Genomic DNA, 8,087 nt, shown 5'->3' with positions numbered 1-8,087 from the left:
ACCACGTTCTATCGGGGTGGGATTGACTAGCCAAAAACCAAGCCACTTTTACCCAAGTCAACAAGCCAACTCCTAAGAGTTGTTGCACTAAACAGGTGATTGTTACTACTAACAATGCTAATTTGATTTAATCTTCCATTAATTGTACGGCATTTTGTTTGTAGTAGTCCAACTACAAATATTCTACACTTCAGTAAATTGTATTAGGCACTAGATTGCCAAAACTAAGATAACTACGGTTTCTCCCCATCTTTCAGGAACAGTTTCTCATAAATTTCTTCTGCCAACTAGTGGCGGTTTATCCAGGAAGTTTGTTTGACTTTAAGAGGTTTGTTTCATATAACAGATCCCTTGGATCTATTTGTATGTCTCCATTTAAGTTCCTTTGTATATTTATCTTCTTTAACTGATTAAAATTATTTCATTTTATTCATTTAATTAACAACAAACATTCAAATCAAAACAATTTAACGTTCTAAAAACCCATAACTTTTATCCCTTGATAAACGTCTTCCCACTTCGTACCGCAATTTCATCGTTGCTTATTAGTATTTAAATACTTAATTCATTTTGCGAATATAACGTCATTTTCTTCTTTTTCTTCACTAAATACAAATCAGGACTAAACCAGGTACTTTCCACACTCTAACGAAATCACATACATAGTTTATTTTACATTCCCATATTCCCTGTTAATTTTTATAAATAAGTCTTAGTAGCCCTTCACTCTTCCTTGCAATCATCAGATGATTTCTTTTTAATATGAACAAAATATAAATCTTAAATTTGGATGCTGAGGCTTTCCCTCATACCATCAAACAATTATTTTATTACGTTTCCGATTTTTGTAATCTGAATTTAAAGTTATAATTTTCTTATCATCAGCAAACATCATAAAATACTATCACATCTCTCATTTTTTTAACCCATTCCCATGCTATTGAATAGTACATCACGTATCGTTTTGTTTTCTCAAAATAAAAACACTAGGTTTATGTGTAAATGTTCTTTCAGTAGAATATAATTAAACTATTGTTTCTTTTTGTTTTAAAGCTTACAAAAGTTCATCAGTAATCAAGAATTATCTTTTCAGCTTTCCATGTAAAAATTCCATATTTTTATTGATAGAGAACATTTTTTTTATTTAAATGAAAACTGCTATTTACTTTGAACATAACTAGTTTTGAATTTTTAAATATGTTAAACCATCTATAAAAATTCTAATAAAAACTCAGTAAATTTCCTGAGTCATAACCTTTATAGAAAACATGTCACAACTTATAAATTTCAATCAGCCATTTTATAAAAATTTATTTGAGTCATTTTTAAGCATTTTCGACTATTTTCTATTTTCAATAAATAGAAAAAAGTTCATATAAATGCAAACAACCATTCAACATAGAAAAACAAGTTTCAAAGCATTTTCAAAAAAATATTAACTAAACATTTACTTATAATATATCATTCATTTTAGATAAGTAGTTAGGGCACGTACTTGTAGATCCCACGGGTCGTTGTCACGTCCTTGAAAACTGTGTCCTCTTGCAATCTAGTCAATACAAGTCCGTCGTCCAGCCAGTCATTCCAACCATCAGCTCGTCGATTTTTTTACTCTCTCACCGATCCTCGCATGACTGTTGCTCCATGGCAATGGGAATGACCTTTTTTTTTCCTTAAATTAAAGATTAAACTCTTAATCAAGAGTTGATTGGCTTTTGGTTAAGGAAGCAACGACTTATGAAGAAGGTAGAGACTAATTCAATATCTCCATGATCTGTCCACCAAATCTTGCGCGGAGCCAAGCGATTTGACGAGAACAAAATCTTCTACCAGCCTATGATCTCAGTTTGCCCAAGTACATTGAGGCTCCAATTTGGCCATTATGAAGAAGGACATGGCGATGGTGTTTACCTCTTCTTCACCCAGTTTTTTTTTTCAATAGAGTGGTTAATTATCCTTCTTTTAATCACATATTGATAGAAAATGGCTACCGTTATCCATGCAATATCTCAAATGTTGTCATCACATATTTCGTGAGATGAAGGAGTGAGGAAGGGATGGCGAATTGAAGAGGAGAAATGAGGAGATTAATGGATGATAATAAGATGGTTAAGGCTCAAGGGTAGCGACATTAATCACAAAGAAAAAGATGATGCTCAAAAGCATGGTGATAATTAGCGAGATGATATCAACCTCTCTGTTTTTCTCTGAGGTTCGTGCCATGGCATCTTTGAAGGAGGCACCTCCTCACCCTTCACGCAAGTCTTCGCCTTGGGCTGGGACGAACCTTGCAGGCCATGACACAGCAGAGACCGATGCTCTCTGGTGCACAGACCCGCGCGCGCTGTCTCGAGCCATGGAGGTGGAGGGGACGTGGATGGGGCTGGTCTGAAGAGGAGGACATGAATTGGGGACGAGGTTTTCTTCCTCTACTTTGTTCTTTTCCGGCAGTACAGGGGAGAGCATGGGTCACTCCAAAACTCCTCTCTCTCTCTCTCCTGTGCCTTTGTATGAGCGTCTCATGCAGACCACCCCACTACGTTTTCGTCACCCCTCTTAAAGCCGATGACGCTGCCGAGAGGAAGAGGACGAGCCATCCGCCACTACAGTAATACTTCTCTCTCTCTCTCTCTCTCTCTCTCTCTCTCTCTCTCTCTCTCTCTCTGCCTTTGTGCCCTCTCACTTCTTCACGACCCCAATTGCAACCGCTTCCCTCACCCATGACATTTGTTTTTCTTTTTTTCTTTTTCATTAAAGTTCCTTCTATTAAGGTTTCTTCCTATTAAGGTAGATATTGCACTTGACCCTTATGCACTCGCTTCTTCTTAATGCATTCCACTATGTAAAATCCCTCTGAAAGCGTCTCACCACCTCCATCTTCCCTTCCTTCCTTCAACACACACCACCCCTAAGGCAAAGTCAAGACCCCATCCATCTTCTTTTGCAAATAAATGACTCCTCCCAGTTGTGACTTGGAGTAGGAGTTTTTGAGAATCTCCTCAAGCATACTCACATTTACGATAAGACCAACATTGAAACCTTTTCAATTCAGGTCGATTGCAAAGCCGAGGGATAGTGCACACATTATTAAGTTTATAATAATTTCATGTTGTCATTGGATTCATTATAGCTGATTAGAACTTTCAGCTCTCTATTGCATTTTCTTATGCACTACTCCTTAATTGCATTGATGCAGTGGCACTCATCTTCAGTTGAAATAAACTGTGCCCTCCATGACCTGAACCATAACCTAAGACTACATAATCTGCCATGAATAACATGATTTCTAATGGCTCTAAGAATAGGGATTGCATAAGCTCAAAGGACTTCATTTTTGCAAAGTCCTACAGTCTCTAAGCCTTGGTCTTAATACCCTATTTCTTGCAAATGAGATATAAGAGTTTCTTATGGTTGTAGACAGGCCAAAAGATGTACCGACATTCCCTGGCCAGACTGCAAGGACACGGCCTCCAAAGACAACAACAACGAACACCGCATCTGCATTAAATTCATGTAAAAATTTAGTAATAAGGTATCAATCGTATACAATTTTGCCAAAAAATTGTTGCAATAAATGGCATGTTTTTAGGTGTTGTCAGGGATCTTGCTTAAGTAAAATTTTTAATAGCCTAAGGTAGTTGCATGTGGTAATGAAGGCGGGATAGGATAGGAGGAGAAGTCAGCAATGAAGCGGGTCATGGTAGCATCTAGGTTGTCCGAGGTGAAAGTGAGGGCTTGTGCTAAGGTGGTAGTACAGGGGTTATATATGATGGGGAAGTCATAGCGACCATGGGTGTTTGTATCAAAATCTACCTCTACCCTAAGAGGATACACCATGAAGGTGGGGTTGTTTCTCTCACAGGGGAGGGTATTACAAAAAGCCATCCAGGAGAACACATTGTCGTCGCAAATGCGTCTCCGCACAGTGGACTGACACTCATATTTGGGCATAGATTGAGGCACTTCAAAAACCTTATTTTGCCAATGCTCTGCATCCTTGGTGCCCTAGAGGGTGGGATTCTTTTCTCTTTCTTCCAACCATTGTTGGCCTAGCCGGCTTCCAATGCAGATCACCTCTTCCACTACTTTAAGGAGAAGGACTTTGCGCAAGCCGTTGGGGAGGTGGAAGCTAAAGTTAAAAGTCTATTTCTCTTTTTCTGTCCTTTTTCTGCTCTTTGCTTCATATTTCCACTCTGCATGGAAGCTGGCCGGCAAGTCACCTGGGCATGGTGGAAGAGGTGCAGATGGCTGTGCCCTCGGTTTGGCCCTCAATCTCTATCTGGCTTCTTCCACCATTTTCTTTCTCTTTTCCCTCAGGGTGGTTTTTCTATCTGTGACTGTGTTTATTGGACTGTTGTTGTTCTTCAATGAAGGGCATTGTGGGATTACTTCTTCTTCAAATCTTCCCCTGTCAAATTGCAATTCAGCTTCACCCCTTTGGAGATATTCTTGATGTACCTCCTCTACAAACCCCAGTGCATCAGTCTCCTAAGGGGTTAGGCCGGCCAACAATAGGTACTTGCATTGTTCATCAAGGCTCGACCCAACTGCAATGGGTTGTGGTGGCATGTGTAGCCTTATTTGTAGAGCTCTACATGCTATGATCAGCTTGTTCTTTACCACCTCAAGGGTCTCCCCTTCCTCCGTGTGAGTGGCATTCACATCAGAGTATTCAGGAAAGCTCATTGTTGAGTATTAAAGCCCACTTGGGCTACCTCTGCTCTGCTTTCTACTAGGACTTTCTCTTTTTCCATGAGAGCAGGGCGACGCACCAAGGTCTTCACTCTTCATTCATTTTGGCCTGCCCACTCTTCGGCTCTCTTTTTCATCTCCTCCATACTTTCTCCTTCTCTTTGTACCAAAGCCATGAGTCTCTGCTCTTGGTCTTCCAATTCCCTACTCATTCTCTTCTGCTCTTTTCTTTCAAGGCTCAACTTTTCAGTCATAGTTTCCATCTCTTTGTGGTGTCGCTCCTCTTCTTGCTTCCTTTCTTCTTCCCTTGTGGCAAACTCTTCCATGCATCATTCGATCCGATCTATTTTTGCTACCAAATCCTCATGTTGCATGATTAAAAGTTTATATCCTCCTTGCATTTTCACTAGCTCTTGATTTTCATCTTTGAGCCATTTTCGCCAGCTTTCCTCCTTGTCATCTTTGGCCTTTAGTTCCTATTTTAGATTAAAGATTTTCTTTTGTTAAGCCAATAAGACTTGGGATTTGGCACCCTTACCTAAGAGTAAGAAAGCTATTGGCTGTAAGTGGGTTTACAAAGTCAAGCATAATGTAGATGGTTCAGTTAGTAGGTATAAGGCTAGGCTGGTTGCAAAAGGCTATACTCAAATATATAGCATAGATTATGACGAGACATTCAGTCTAGTTGCTAGGATGGCAACTATTAGGTGTGTGATTGCCTTAGCAGCAGCCAAAGGTTGGATTTTGCAGCAAATGGATGTTAAGAATGCCTTCTTGCATGGTGAATTGCAAGAAGAAGTGTATATGGAGCAACCAGCAGGTTATGAGGATCTAGAGCATCCTACATATGTGTGCAGGTTAAAGAAGGTGCTCTATGGGCTCAAGCAAGCACCTAGAGCATGGTCTGACAAGATTGGAGAGTATCTTGTCTATATTAGATTTTGTATTTGTGATGTTGATCACTCACTTTATGTGAGAAAGGGAGATGCAGGTTTGGTCATCATAGTCATGTATGTGGATGACTTGATTATTACAGGTGACAGTGACAATGGGATTGCTGAAGTTAAGGACTTCTTGAAGAAGAAGTTTGAGATGAAAGATTTGGGTGAGCTGAGATACTTTCTTGGTATTGAGGTGATCATATGTGATGATGGTATATGGCTGTCCCAAAGGCAGTAGGGCTTGGATATGGTATGACAGCATGTAAGCCTCTTTCAGTACCATTGGAGCAAAATGTGAAGTTGAGTGCTGATGTTGGGGATGAGATAGAAGACCCTACTATGTTCAGGAGGATAGTAGGGAGTTTGATTTACATGACTATCACAAGGCCAGACTTGAGCTATGTTGTTGGCCTTGTCAATCAGTTTATGCAGATGCCTAGAAAGCCTCATTTGGATGCAGTTAGACGTATATTGAGGTACGTGAAGTCCACTTTACATTATGGACTTTTTTATGAGGTAGGTAAGGATATATAAGTCTTTGGATACACAGATGCAGATTGGGCTGGTAGCATGTCAGACAGAAGATCTACAAGTGGATTCATGTTTTTCCTTGGTAGTGCAACAGTTACATGGAACAGGAAAAAGTAACCTATAGTTGCTTTATCGAGTACATAGACTGAGTACAGAGGTGCTGCTATGGCAGCATGTGAGGTGGTATGGTTGCAAAAGTTATTAGGTGATTTGGACGTGTAGGGAGATGGTTCAGTTGTCATTCATTGTGACAACATGAGCAGCATACAGCTAGCTAGGAATCCAGTGTTCCATACTAGGACAAAACACATTGAGGTGTACTACCAATTTGTGAGAGAGAAGGTACTTGCAGGAGAGAAGGTACCAATTTGTGAGAGAGAATGTACTTGGTATATGTCAGCACACATGATCAGATAGCTGACATTTTCACAAAGGCATTGGGTGCAGAGAAGCTTCGAAAGTTTCGAAGCTTACTTGGAGTTGCAGAGATAGAGTTGAGCTTGAGGGGGAGTGTTGAGATGGCAAGCTCAACACGTGCGGACATTGATGATGGACCGCCTAGCTAGATGGGTCTGCACGTCTACACTTAGTATGTTGGTGGTCATTATGATACTCACATGGCCACTGACTTATCACTTATTATATTTAGTTTGTCACACCTTCCTACAGCTGGTAAAAGACATAGCGCCAGTCGATTATTAGTGTAGTCGGTTATGCGTTGTTTGACTTAGTAGGCCACTTTCTTTTATGTTATATCTTATCTATACTTTGTGTACATTGTATAGTGTGTGGAAGAAGAAGAAGAAACCAGCAAGAAAATGTTTTGGCCTCCATCTCTCTTCTTGTGTTCTTGAGTGAGCTTCCTCTTGTGTATACAGTGTGTGTTTGGCGCAGCAGCTCAAGCAAGTCCCCCCACCACGCGATTCTTGACAATTCAAAGCATCACAATCATGTCAAGATGACCTTAGAGGAGTGAATGTATTTGCGTATGGAAGTGGAATTATGTGTGGGAGTGAGTTTGAGGTATAGGAGTAGAGTTTGATGCATTGGAGTGGGATCATGTGTGGGAGTGAGGGATGTATGTGTATGTGGGAGTGGAAAGTGGTGCAAGTCCTAGGTAGGTAGTGCAAGTTCAAAGTGTAGACAGGTGTGGTGCAAGAGCCCTCAGGTAGTGCAAGTGAGGTGGTGCAAGTGAGGTGCTAGGTGGTGCAAGTGAGTGGTGGTGCAAATGAGTGATGTGAATGAGGTGGTACAAATAAGGTGGTGCAAGTAAGGTGGTGGTGCAAGTGAATGAGTAGGGTTGATGTAGGGCCAACGAAGAATGGGGGTGGTGTGAATGAGATGGGGTGGTGTGAGTGAGAGGGGTGGTGTGAGTGAATGAGCTAGGGTTGAGGTGGGGTGAGTGAATGGGGGTGGTGCAAATGAGTGGTGCAAATGAGGTGGTGCAAGTGACAAGTGTAGATAGGTGATGCAAGCCTAGGTGGTGGAAGTGTAAGTCCTAGGTGGATTCTAGCGTATGAGTGCCTAGTGGATGAGGTGTGGAAACCAGTGGATGGGAGTAAGCGGATTCATGTGATGTATGTGTGGGTCATGAATTTTGAATGTGAGTGAATTAGGTATGTGAGTAAACTTTTAGTGTGATTATGAACTACACTGATGAACTTTTAGTGTGAGTATGAACTATGATGATGATGATGATCCTTTAGTGCAAAGAAACTCTAAATCTAGGTGCGAAGGATCCTAACTATCAAATGGTAATAAGTAACAACCAATCAAACAATGAAATAATGACCATGTATTTGATTCTTGCATTATGTGTTTTGCATTTAAAAAACTCACCATCCATGCATACAATCCCCTAAAAAGCAAATTTTTCATTGTCTTTCTCTTCTTGTGATTTCTATTCTTACCATTTTCACTTTG

The sequence above is a fragment of the Lygodium microphyllum genome, chromosome 30, assembly GCF_053477565.2.
Source record: "Lygodium microphyllum isolate KBCC chromosome 30, Lygodium_microphyllum_v1.1.10, whole genome shotgun sequence".
NCBI lineage: Eukaryota > Viridiplantae > Streptophyta > Polypodiopsida > Schizaeales > Lygodiaceae > Lygodium > Lygodium microphyllum.
Note: the sequence above shows the minus strand (reverse complement) of the source record.